Source organism: Anabrus simplex, chromosome 3 (genome assembly GCF_040414725.1).
Source record: "Anabrus simplex isolate iqAnaSimp1 chromosome 3, ASM4041472v1, whole genome shotgun sequence".
NCBI lineage: Eukaryota > Metazoa > Arthropoda > Insecta > Orthoptera > Tettigoniidae > Anabrus > Anabrus simplex.
Genome location: NC_090267.1, coordinates 411162086 through 411174068, shown reverse-complemented (window position 1 = coordinate 411174068; position 11983 = coordinate 411162086). Strand labels below are relative to the sequence as shown.

The 11983-nt window shown below is 37.9% G+C and overlaps 1 protein-coding gene across 1 annotated transcript in view; it reads left to right on the top strand.

Moving 5' to 3' along the window:
• spel1 (DNA mismatch repair protein spel1) overlaps positions 1 to 11983 on the top strand; it is a 235254-nt gene that overhangs the window by 72002 nt on the left and 151269 nt on the right. The window lies entirely within an intron of this gene.

The window sequence follows — 11983 nt, the reverse complement described above, 5'->3', positions numbered from 1 at the left end:
TCAATAATGATAACAGCATTATATTGATTTAGAGTTATTAATCTCTTGGATGTATATACGTCAGTAGCATGTTTTACTGATCAAAAACTATGATTAATTCAAATAAGGTCCTAGGCTAAGTTTATATCTTTATTTCGTTACTGTTGAATATAAACTTTTCTCAAGAAGTCGGTATCATAACTTCTTATTGTTTACTAAGACTTGGGAAATTCTGAAGGCCACATACCTGGTATTGAAATCAGTTATAATGACATGGTAGTTCAGTCCAGCTCCTTGGCTGAATGATTGACATACTGGCCTTTGATTCAGAGGGCCTTGGGTTTGATTCCTGGCTGGGCCAAGCTTTTAACTGGCTGCATATAGTTAATTCCTTTAGCTTGAGAGCTATGGTGTTTGAGATTGTTTTGATACACTTGTCTTCATCTACATACAACACACCACGCTACTAACCCTCACAGAAACACACAAGATTCATGTTAGCAACGGCGTCCCGCTGTAAAATAGGGCCAAATCCATATCAAGTGAGGATCCAAATCAATTAGAAGGAAGAAGAATGAAATGGTAGTTCATTTTTCAGATATCATTATTGTGGAAAATGATGATATAATAAACAATCATTTATAAATAATATTCATAATGTTCTGGTTCCTTGGCTGAATGGTTAGCTTATTGGTCTTTGGTTCAGAGGGGCCTGGGTTCGATTCCTGACTGGGCTGGGGATTTTAACTGTGTATGGTTTATTCCTCTAGTTCAGGGAGCTGGGTGTACGTGTTCATCTTGATACACTTCTCTTAATGTACCTAAAATACACAATAGTGAATACACCCCACCACATAGGATTGGGCATCTGGCTGTAAAACTGCACCAAATCCTCTTAAGGTGCTGACCTCGAAGAAGTGAGAAAAGGTCCAGGAAGACCTGGTGAGTTGGCTGTGTGGTTCAGGCCTTGCCATTATTAACTTGTATTGGTGAGATGGTTGTTTTGAACCCCACTGTTGGCAGCCCTTGAAGATGGTTTTCTGTAGATAAAGGTCCTGGAAGACCTAGTGAGTTGGCTGCATTGTTCAGGCCATGCACCTGTTAGCTTGTATTGGAGAGATGGTGGGAATGAACACCGCTGTCGGCAGCCCTGAAGATGGATAAACGTCCAGGAAGACCTAGTGAGTTGACTGCATTCGGGCCATGCAGCTGTTAGCGTGTATTGGAGAGATTATGTGTATGAACCCCACTGTTGGCAGCCTTGAAGATGGTTTTCTGTGAATAAAGGTCCAGGAAGACCTACAGTAGTAAGTTGGTTGCATTGTTCAGGCCACGCAACTGTTAGCTTGTATTGGAGGGATGGTTGTTTTGAACCCCACTGTTGGCAGCCCTTGAAGATGGGTTTCTGTAGATGAAGGTCCAGGAAGACCTAGTGAGTTTGCTGCATTGTTCAGGCCATGCAACTGTTAGCTTGTATTGGAGAGATGGTGGGAATGAATGCCACTGTCAGCAGCCCTGAAGGTGGTTTTCTGTGGTTTCCCCATTTTTACTCCAGGCAAATGCTGGGGCTGTATCTCAGTTAAGGATCTCAGTCACTTCCTTCCCAGCCCTAGCCCTGTCCTATCTCACTGTCGCTGTTAAGACCTATCTGAGTTGTTATGACGTAAAATCAACAGAAAAAAGGAGGAGAAATACTGGGCTTTCCTTCTCTGGATTTGACTAGAATCATCTTCAATCCTGAATAGCTTGGATCAGTCAAGGTTGTCAGTTCTACAAATTCCATATATATGGGCTAGCTGTTCTTGATATGGCTTTGAAGGATCAGATGTAGAGACAGTATAATTACCAATACTGCATCATGAATCATCCTTATAGTAATTGCTCTTTGCTAGTATTTTTTTGCATTGTGATATATTCCATGATGTCATCAATTTGATAATTCTAGCTCAAGGAAGTGAGTATTTACTACCTCCATGCATGGGTCCCACGAGTTCAAACCCCACTATCTGCAGCCCTGAATATGATTTTCTGTTGTTTACCATTTTCACACCAGGAGCAGGCAAATGCTGGGGCTGTACCTTATTTAAGGTCATGGGTACTTCCTTCCCAGTCCTGGCTCTTTCCTATCTATTTGTGTAGGTGCGACATAAAACAAATAGCAAAAAATACAAAATCCAGATAATTTGGCCTTTTTGATGTTTTTAGCTCCTGTAAGAAATAGCAGCTAGAAACTGACTGTGTTGTTCAAGTTGTTCACAGCATTTTCTATAGTTTTTATTAAAGTATTTTTTTTTAATAATATAAGAAATAAAAAGATTCAATGCTGGATAGTGAATACAAATCAGGAAATGGATCATTTCAGGCACTTTGTTTCTGGTTTTTTGTTTTTCAGGATAGTTGTTACACTAAGTTAAATTGAATCAAGATGTTTCTAATTCAGGGAGTTTGCAGGTGAAACTATCCATAGGTTGCTCTGTTTTCAGGCCTACTTTGCTGTTTAGGTATGGAAGCTGGTTCAATCAGCCACTACTGATCTGCATTTAAGGCAGTTGCCCAGGTGACAGATTCCCTACCTGTTGTTTTCCTAGCCTTTTCTTAAATGATTTCAAAGAAATTGGAAATTTATTGAACATTTCCCTTGGTAAGTTATTCCAGTCCCTAACTCCCCTTTCTATAAACAAGTATTTGCCCTAATTTGTTCTCCTGAACAGTTTTAAAGACACCACTCAGATTTATTCATCTGCTAATGTCATTCCACGCCATCTCTCCACTGACAGCTGGGAACATACCTCTTAGTCGAGCAGCTCATCTCCTTTCTCCCAAGTCTTCCCAGCCCAAAATTTGCAACTTTTTGTAACGCTACTCTTTTGTCGGAAATCACCCAGAACAAATCAAGTTGCTTTTCTTTGGATTTTTTCCAGGTCTTGAATCAAGTAATCCTGATGTGGGTCCCATACACTGGAACCATACTCTAGTTGGAGTCTTACCAGAGACTTACATGCCCTCTCCTTTACATCTTTACTACAACCCCTAAACACCCTCATAACCATGTGCAGAGATCTGTACTGTTTATTTACAATCCCATTTATGTGATTACCCCCAGTGAAGATCTTTCCTTATATTAACACCTAGGTACTTACAATGATTCCCATAAGGAACTCCCACCCCATCAACGCAGTATTTAAAACTGAGAGGTCTTTTCCTATTTGTGAAACTCACAACCTGATTTTTAACCCCATTTATCACCATGCCATTGTCTGCCGTCCATCTCACGACATTATCAAGGTCATTTTGCTGCTCACAATCTTGTAACTTATGTATTACTCTATACAGTATAACATCATCCGCAAAAATGCTTATCTCTGATTCTACTTCTTTACTCATATCATTTATATAAGAAACATAAAGGTCCAATAATACTGCCTTGAGGAATTCTCCTCTTAATTATGGCAGGGTCAGATAAAGCTTTGCCTACTCTTATTCTCTGAGATCTATTTTCTAGAAGTATAGCCACCCATTCAGTCACTCTTTTGTCTAGTTCTCTGGATACGGTATCTTATTCCTAAGCAGAAGGTAACTGAAATAATTACTGGTAGAAGCAGGTGAGAACAGTGGGAAGTAGCCACTCATAATGAAGAGATAAAGGCTATGAATAAATTTAATGGATGAAGCTGTGTATATGAATTAGCTATGGTTGTTACATGAAGTAAATTGCGGAGTTTAGGTTACCTAGGATAGTAAAACATTTAGCCATGGAAGTTAAAAGAAGCAGGAGGAGGCCTAGGAGATCATGATTAGATTCACAAGGGAAGTGCCACACACTTCATGCCAAAATCTACCTTGAAACTTTGGCGACATAACCAATGTGCTGACACATTAATTACAACATTAAATTACATATAATAACAAAATTTATGATTATGATGTTCTTGTCATGTTATGACACGTTTTAGTTATCACATAGTCCGTTTAATTTTTATTTGGCTGAAGATGGCCACTAAGTGCCTGAAACTAGTCCCAAGACTGATGTAATATCACTTACTTGATATATTGTACTGAAAAAGTCAATTTATTTGTTATCAATGCGCTTCAATACGGAACAAAAATGAAATTTATAGCTTATAACTAGACCTGGGATTTTAGGCTCAAAAAAGATTAGTTTTAGGCACCTAAAATAGGCTTTTAAACAAGTAAATGGGCTTTTGAAGGAGAAAATAGGCACTTATAGTATGTTTTAAAAATGTGTGGATAGGCAGGAAATAGACTTTAAAATATTACAATACACACTTAAACTGTAACGTGATACTTTTTTTTACTTTAACAAACGTAGTATCCCTATTCTTAACCGAAATAACTGCAAAATTAAGACAGAATAAAAAAGACATTTATCAAAAACAATATTAAAAAAGTCATGTGTCAAAAAACTTATGGATTATATGATATATCATTATCAGTACTGATCTAAAACCTTAACACTAAAATCACTGTACACAATTACAGCACTGTAGGCATCCAATAATGGTGTAAACGCGAATGGAGTATGTGTTAATTATTTGTGAGGAACATTCCTATAGTACTTTCATTGGTAGTTTATTTAAAGTACATAACAATAATCTTCTCCAAATTTTCCACAGTCAGGCTGTGTCTTTTGTCTGTTAAAATCATTTTGAAAGTAGAAAAACAGCATTCCACACTCACAGATGTTAGAGGGGCATAGGAAAATTTACCTACATTTTTCAATTCAATTTCACTTGGTAAGTCTACCTTTTCCCCATCCATTACGTGATGTACCCTTTTCAGCACTGAATAACCTGGGTTCTTCTGCAGGACACTAGGCCACTTGTCTCTTATTTTATCCCCTACCTTGCCCCTAGCACTTTGTATGTTATTCTCAGTTTCCTCAATTACAGAAAATTGCTGTTTGAGACTGTTTCCTTTTTCCTCCATTTTTGTAATGGTGACTGGAAGAAATGAAAAATTTGCCTGAATATACGCAATGTCTCTCTGAACAGTGGACCAGTCATTTAACAGCTCTTTGACTGACGACACACATGCAGAGCCATCCGTTAAAGGCAAATTATCTATCACAGTCATGATTTCCTCAAGATGTTCTGCATAATACAGGGCAGCTTCCATCCAGGAACCCCAACGGGTGATGATTGGCCGTGGTGGAAGGGGAATAGAGGGGAGTTTCTCTTGAAAGATGGCTATTATTGATGGAGCCTTACAGAACACTTTCTTCATTGTTGAAATGAGAGTATTTACTGCAGGAAACTCAGCCCTAACTGTTTCTGCGAATCTATGCAAGGCATGGGCCATGCAGTAACATGAATTAAAGAAGGATAGAAAGTTTTGAGGAGAGGTGCAGTGTCAATCATGTAGGAAGCAGACTCAGAGACAAGGAGAAGGACTTTAGAATCATCAACACTCCCAGGATACAACTATTGCAACCCCTTGTTGATGAAGTATGCAATGCTTTGACTATTGACTTTCTTAAGCTGTTTAGGGCAAAGAAGGTGAGCGGTAGATGCCTGATTGGGTTCCAGTTTTCCTACTGTAAGGTTAGCAATGTAGCTGCCCACAGAGTCAGTGGTTTTGTCCACACACAACCATATGCAAGACTCCCCAATATCCTCCCTGATTGACAAAATGACCTCATTGTAACAAATATGTAAGTAGTTTTTCTTTAATGTAGATGTTGATGGGATGTGCTGCTTGGTGTATTTCTGTAAAAAATCTCTGAGAACTGGATTATGCACAGCATTCCAGGGGATATTTGCTGCAACTAGGGCTCCACACATATCAGCATAGAAACCATTATGGCTTGTAGGAGATTTAGTTTGTGTGAGCAGAGTCTGTCCAATGTTACTTTTCATGGCTGCTTTCGCTTTGTGACTGGCAGTATCTGCACGCTGCTGAAGGTGGCATTTTTTCTCATGTGAAATCTAAAACACAATAAAGTGATGTCAATTAGAGACTAAGATGAGGAATAGAAAAGGTGAGCTATTGAATAAAATTTGTAATTTTGAACTATTTACATTAAGCCATTATTACTCTAAAGTTAATTAAGAACAAGAACACTACAGTCCCCGAAGGGCCTTGTCTTTCAATAATGGTTGCTGCCCAGCTCATGGCCTGCAGATATTGGGTGGCGTGTGGTCAACACGATACATCCCTCAGCCGTATTGCCTTGCCTCCGTGACCCCTGCCCACTGTAGTTTCTCAGTTGTCCTCACGATGCTGGGTCAACACCGTTCCAGACCTCATAGATTTCTAAATTACTGCTGGTACTGGAAATCGAACCCAGGTCGCCTGGACTAGGTCTCTACAATTAATTAGAGGAGCCAATATCAAAACCTTAGTTTTAGATGAATATGAAATTTAAGATATATGACATACCTGTTTATTGCAGTACTGGCAGAAAATAATCTTGCCATCAAAAGTCATCCCTGGAAATTGTACAAGCCATTGTTGTATAAGCGCACTCTTAGATGATTTCGTTTTAGGCATGATGAACTATATTAACTTAAACAGATGTTCTTTCACTGGCGTCTTGACACAGTATGTCCCTTCTTACTACCTGCTCCTTGTTCTTCCTAGATAATCCTCCTCCTCATCCCGTCACTCGACACAGTACGTCCTTTACTACCCGCTCGTTCTTCTGAGCTAATCCTCCACCTCCACCCTTCACTCAGCATTCCTTTGGTGACAGTTGTCTGGGAAGAGCACATTTCTGTGAAAAACCCACGCTCTGCTGTTCTGCTCGTTCCAGGGATGTCCATTGTGTGATTGTAAAAAGAAGTTGAATTTTTTGAAATGTAGAAAATAGGCATTTTTAGGCACTAAAATAGTAAAATAGGCTCTAAAGGTCTAAATAGACATTTTAGGGCACTATAAAACTCTATTAATGTAAGGGATTTATCATGAAACCTCAACATATTTTTAAAAAATCATGTTATTTCGTAAGGAACGAAATAGGCATTTACCTTAAAATCCCAGGTCTACTTATAACCAATGTGCTGCGAGAAGACCATTTGCAAAAACATTAGCTGCCCGTTTCCACTGCAGGGCCCCAAAATAAACCTCCGATTTATGCATAAAAGGAATAGGAAAGTGATACTAGTTGCTACAGTTTGCATTGTATAGCCCTTACTGTGAGGAAGTCAGCAGTCAATCGGCAAACAGAAAACGACTCCACACAGCTTGTCATTTTGGCAGGGATTTTCAGCTGTGCCACATTCCTGTCAAATTCCAGCTTTAATTTTGGAGCCTTTCATTGGAAATAGGCTACTAATTTTTTCATATGGTCTTTTCGTAGCACTTCAATTTGGCTTAGGTAGATTCAGTTTGTGTTAGTCTCGAAAGAGGATATTTTGAAGACGAAGGATAAAATACTGAAGCACATCCAGAGAGTAATGTGACATTTGTTACATAGAGGTGCAGAATAAGAGAAGATTTGAATTCAGATCTTTGTTTATTTGCATAGGTTTCCAGAATAAATTCTGCAAGACTTAACCATCATGTTTATGACTCTGAATTTATATTTGGGTTTCTGGTATTGTTAAGAATGAGTACAGTGCATACTTCTATGCACATCAAGAACATATAGAGGAAACAAGGGATATCTTCCCTTTATCATGTTTAGTCTGGCAAATGTGGTTATCATTTCCTGTCACAAATCTTGAAAGTTGCTTGCTGCTTTGAACGACCTTCATTGGCAACAAGCAGTTTGTCAGCAGGTTAAAATAGTCCTTTTTAGGTTGTTTAAAAATTGTCACATACACTTCAGTTCTTTTTTATTATCTGTGGGGCATGTTCACTCATGTTTTCTGCTGTCTGATTCTTAGAACAAGTCCAGCCTGAATGACCTTTCCTTAAGTTTCTATGAATAAGTGGCTTATCTCGTCTTATCTTTCATCAACATAAAGAAAGGCCAGAATGAGGTCCAGATATCATTAGAGATGCATATTGTACCGTATCTGGAGTGGCTGTTAGTGTTTCGTATTTTATTGATTTATTTCGTATTACAGCTACATTTTCCAGTTAACATGGTCCAGTTGGGAGAACGTGATGGTCAGGAAATTTGTGATTAAATGTAAGGTCATGAATCCACCTTAGACTTCAACATTTGCAACCTAGAGCAATTCCTGAGTCTAGGGGGAGTTAGAAAACATCTACTGAATTTCCTTCTTGTTGGGATGATTAAAGAACAGGGTGCCTATAGCCCACTTACACACCATACAGCTTGGTAATATTATTCAGTTGATTACATAATTATAGGCTCATGCTGGGGACTTCTGTATTTGGTAATTTAATGGCACTCTTCAGTTTTTTGCAGTTTAATAGTTTTCTTTTGTCAATAGTACTTCATTCCATGCCTCTGACCCAGATTATTACATGTACTTGTGGTTTAACGTTGTACTACTGAGCAAGTGACCGTGTGGTTAGGGGCGCATAGCTGTAAGCTGCATTCAGGAGATAGTGGGTTCAAATCGCACTGTTGGCAGTCCTGAAGATGGTTTTCCATATTTTCCCATTTTAACACTATGCAAATCGTGGGGCTGTTCCTTAATCAAGGCCACGGCTGCTTCCTTCACACTCGTAGCCCTTTTTATCCCATCGTTACCATAAGACCTATCTGTGTTGGTGAAACATAAAGCAAATTGTAAAAGTCGCACTAACGCATTGAAGGTTTTCAATGACTCCGGTATGGGAAAGGAAGGTAGCAGTCATGGCCTTAATTAAGGGACAGCCCCAGCATTTGCTTGGTGTGGAAATGAGAAACAATAACAATAGGATTTGAACCCAACATCTCTTGAATGCAAGCTCACAGCTACGCAACCTGAACTGCGTAGGCAGCCTGCTTGGTTATGACTACACACGAGAATTTCATGCACTATAAAATCCAGAAATATGCCTGCATTCATGCACTATTAAACTATGAAACATGCAAAATCAAGAGAAAAACACAGTAAAATATGCACTTCCATTTTTGTTCCAAATTCTTTATTTCACTTTACTCTTTTGGGCACTGATAACAACCCTTTTAAATTTTTTAATCACTGTTAGGATCTTCAGCCTGCCAAAACTAATTTTGAATTTTTGTCTAAAAACTGACATTCAAAACAGACCAAAATATAATCTTTTTTTTAAATTTTTTAATGAAGAGTTGCAGTAGAAAAAAGCAAAAATTGTTCGACTGAATTTTAAGGGATGTTTTAGTCTGAAATTTTTGTAATTACTGTTTCATTTATTTTAATATTTTATTACCTGTATATACTACAATACTAATCAGAGAGAGAAAATGGAAGGAATCCGACTCTTCAAAAAATGAAAGTATCGGCCTAAGAAAGACAAAGGCTACGAAAGACTCCCTAGGCTTCCATATGTAATATTGTCAGGGTGAGAAAAGAAAAAGTTGACCAAGGGAGATCGTAAAGAAATGATTGCTTGAAGAATAAGACAAGAGGGAGTCATAAAACGAGGGATCCTGACACTTTGACACTACACATTTGGCTGTTGGTTTTCAAGTAGAGAACCGTCAAATTTCTAATAAAATAAAGCTGACCATTCTCAAAATATCAGCAAGAAACCATTGCAACCCTCCCATGTAACCTCTTCTTCCTTTGATGATTTGTTTTCACCCCATTCTTCAGGTGCTCATTCCTTCATGTGTTTCTTCTCATTTTGATAGTCATCTTCAATATCATCGTGATTAAAGGAGGCAAATGATTACATGGTTATGTACTGTACAAAGACATGCGTGCTTACTTACTTACTTACTTATTTATTTACTTACACTCACTTACTTACTTACTTACTTACTTACTTACTTACTTACTTACTTACTTACTTACTTACTTACTTACTTACTTACTTACTTACTTACTTACTTACTTACTTACTTACTTACTTACTTACTTACTTACTTACTTACTTACTTACTTACTTACTTACTTACTTACTTACTTACTTACTTACTTACTTACTTACTTACTTACTTACTTACTTACTTACTTACTTACTTACTTACTTACTTACTTACTTACTTACTTACTTACTTACTTACTTACTTACTTACTTACTTACTTACTTACTTACTTACTTACTTACTTACTTACTTACTTACTTACTTACTTACTTACTTACTTACTTACTTACTTACTTACTTACTTACTTACTTACTTACTTACTTACTTACTTACTTACTTACTTACTTACTTACTTACTTACTTACTTACTTACTTACTTACTTACTTACTTACTTACTTACTTACTTACTTACTTACTTACTTACTTACTTACTTACTTACTCACTCACTCACTCACTCACTCACTCACTCACTCACTCACTCACTCACTCACTCACTCACTCACTCACTCACTCACTCACTTACTTACTTACTTACTCACTCACTCACTCACTCACTCACTCACTTACAAGGGGTTGTAATGTTTCTTGCTGATATTTTAAGAACAGTATTGTTTATTAGTCAGGCAAAATGATCATTTTCTTAATAACATAATGGTGGGAGGCCTCCAGAGAGGCAGCGCAGGTCCTCAGAGTTGGCACCATATAGGTGACCTGTGCATCTGTAAGGATTGGGCCCTATCTGTGATGAATTCTAATGCTGAAGACGGCACATACACCTCGCTCCTGAGCCATTGGAATTAACCAATGAAGGTTAAAATCCCTGACCTGGCCAGGAATCGAACCTGGGGCCCCTTAGACCAAAGGCCAGCATGCTAACCATTTAGCCATGGAGCCAGATATTTTCATAATGTGTAGACAAAATGTCAATTTAATCTATAGAGATTTGTATCTAAAATGTACTTATAACTTTCTTAGTTGCTTGTTATTTTATAAATCATATCTGAGTCTTCCCAACTACTTTTCTTTTGTTTCTGTTATTAAATATGACAGTAGTTTCCTCTTTTGATAAATCAGCAGGATATCCTTTAAGAAGGAAATGCACTGATGAGAGATTGTAGACCCTTACAGGGAAGTTACAAGTAAAGCTTATCTCAGGGAGAGGCAAAGGAGGAGTGCCACAGAAGTTCCTTTTTTTCTTTCTTTTTTTTTGTTTGCTATTTGCTTTACGTTGCACTGACACAGATAGGTCTTATGGCGACGAACTGAAGTTCTTAACATGTATAAAATTCACAATGAAATCTTGATAGTTATCTTTAAAATGAGAATCTTAATTGTTGAGAGACAAATTGCATCATAATTGTTATCATCATGCCCTGAAAAGGTTTCTTTAATGTGGTCTGAAATCTACTGACATGGGTTTCCCATATTTGAAGACCTACTGAGTCCCAAGTTATCTGGATTTGGATTTGATCTCCCAATGTTGAGGACAAGAGGTGTGCACTTAATCAACTTTGTTACTCAAATAGCTAAAATGCAGCCATCTTGGCTACTGGATGTATGTGTTGTAAGTCATAGGTTGAAGTATAACTCATTGAAGTTTATGGAATGTTATTCTGCTGTTACTTCTGGTTCGATTCAAATATCTTTCCATGTTCCTCTCACTCTCATGGCACTACAGTCCACATAGAACCCTGGTCTCTCTTATAACTGTCGCACATTCTTTCTTGTCTGCAGCAAATCTCCAATTCCTGATCTGCACTGCCTGCACATCCTCTCTGATGTCATCTATCTATCCGTTCAAACTAGATTAGTGATCTTCCTTTGCACCCTCATTTCTTTCAACACCACTCTGAGCTGATGTTATATCCATATTATTTCTCTAGAATTAGTTGTAATGACAGAATATGATCTACAGTAAAAATGTTGTGCTGAACCCCACACTGATATTCACCCAGTTCCTTCTCCACGTCTCAAGTCTCCTCGCCATCACCTCAGAAGGAGTCTTGTATGCTGTGTTCACAAAAGAAATTCTGCAGTAGTTACTGCAAACTGTCTTGTCATTCTTTTTGTTAGATGGTGCAACTTATTGCTGTGTTCTAATCATCAGACTTTTCTTGTTTTCCAATACTG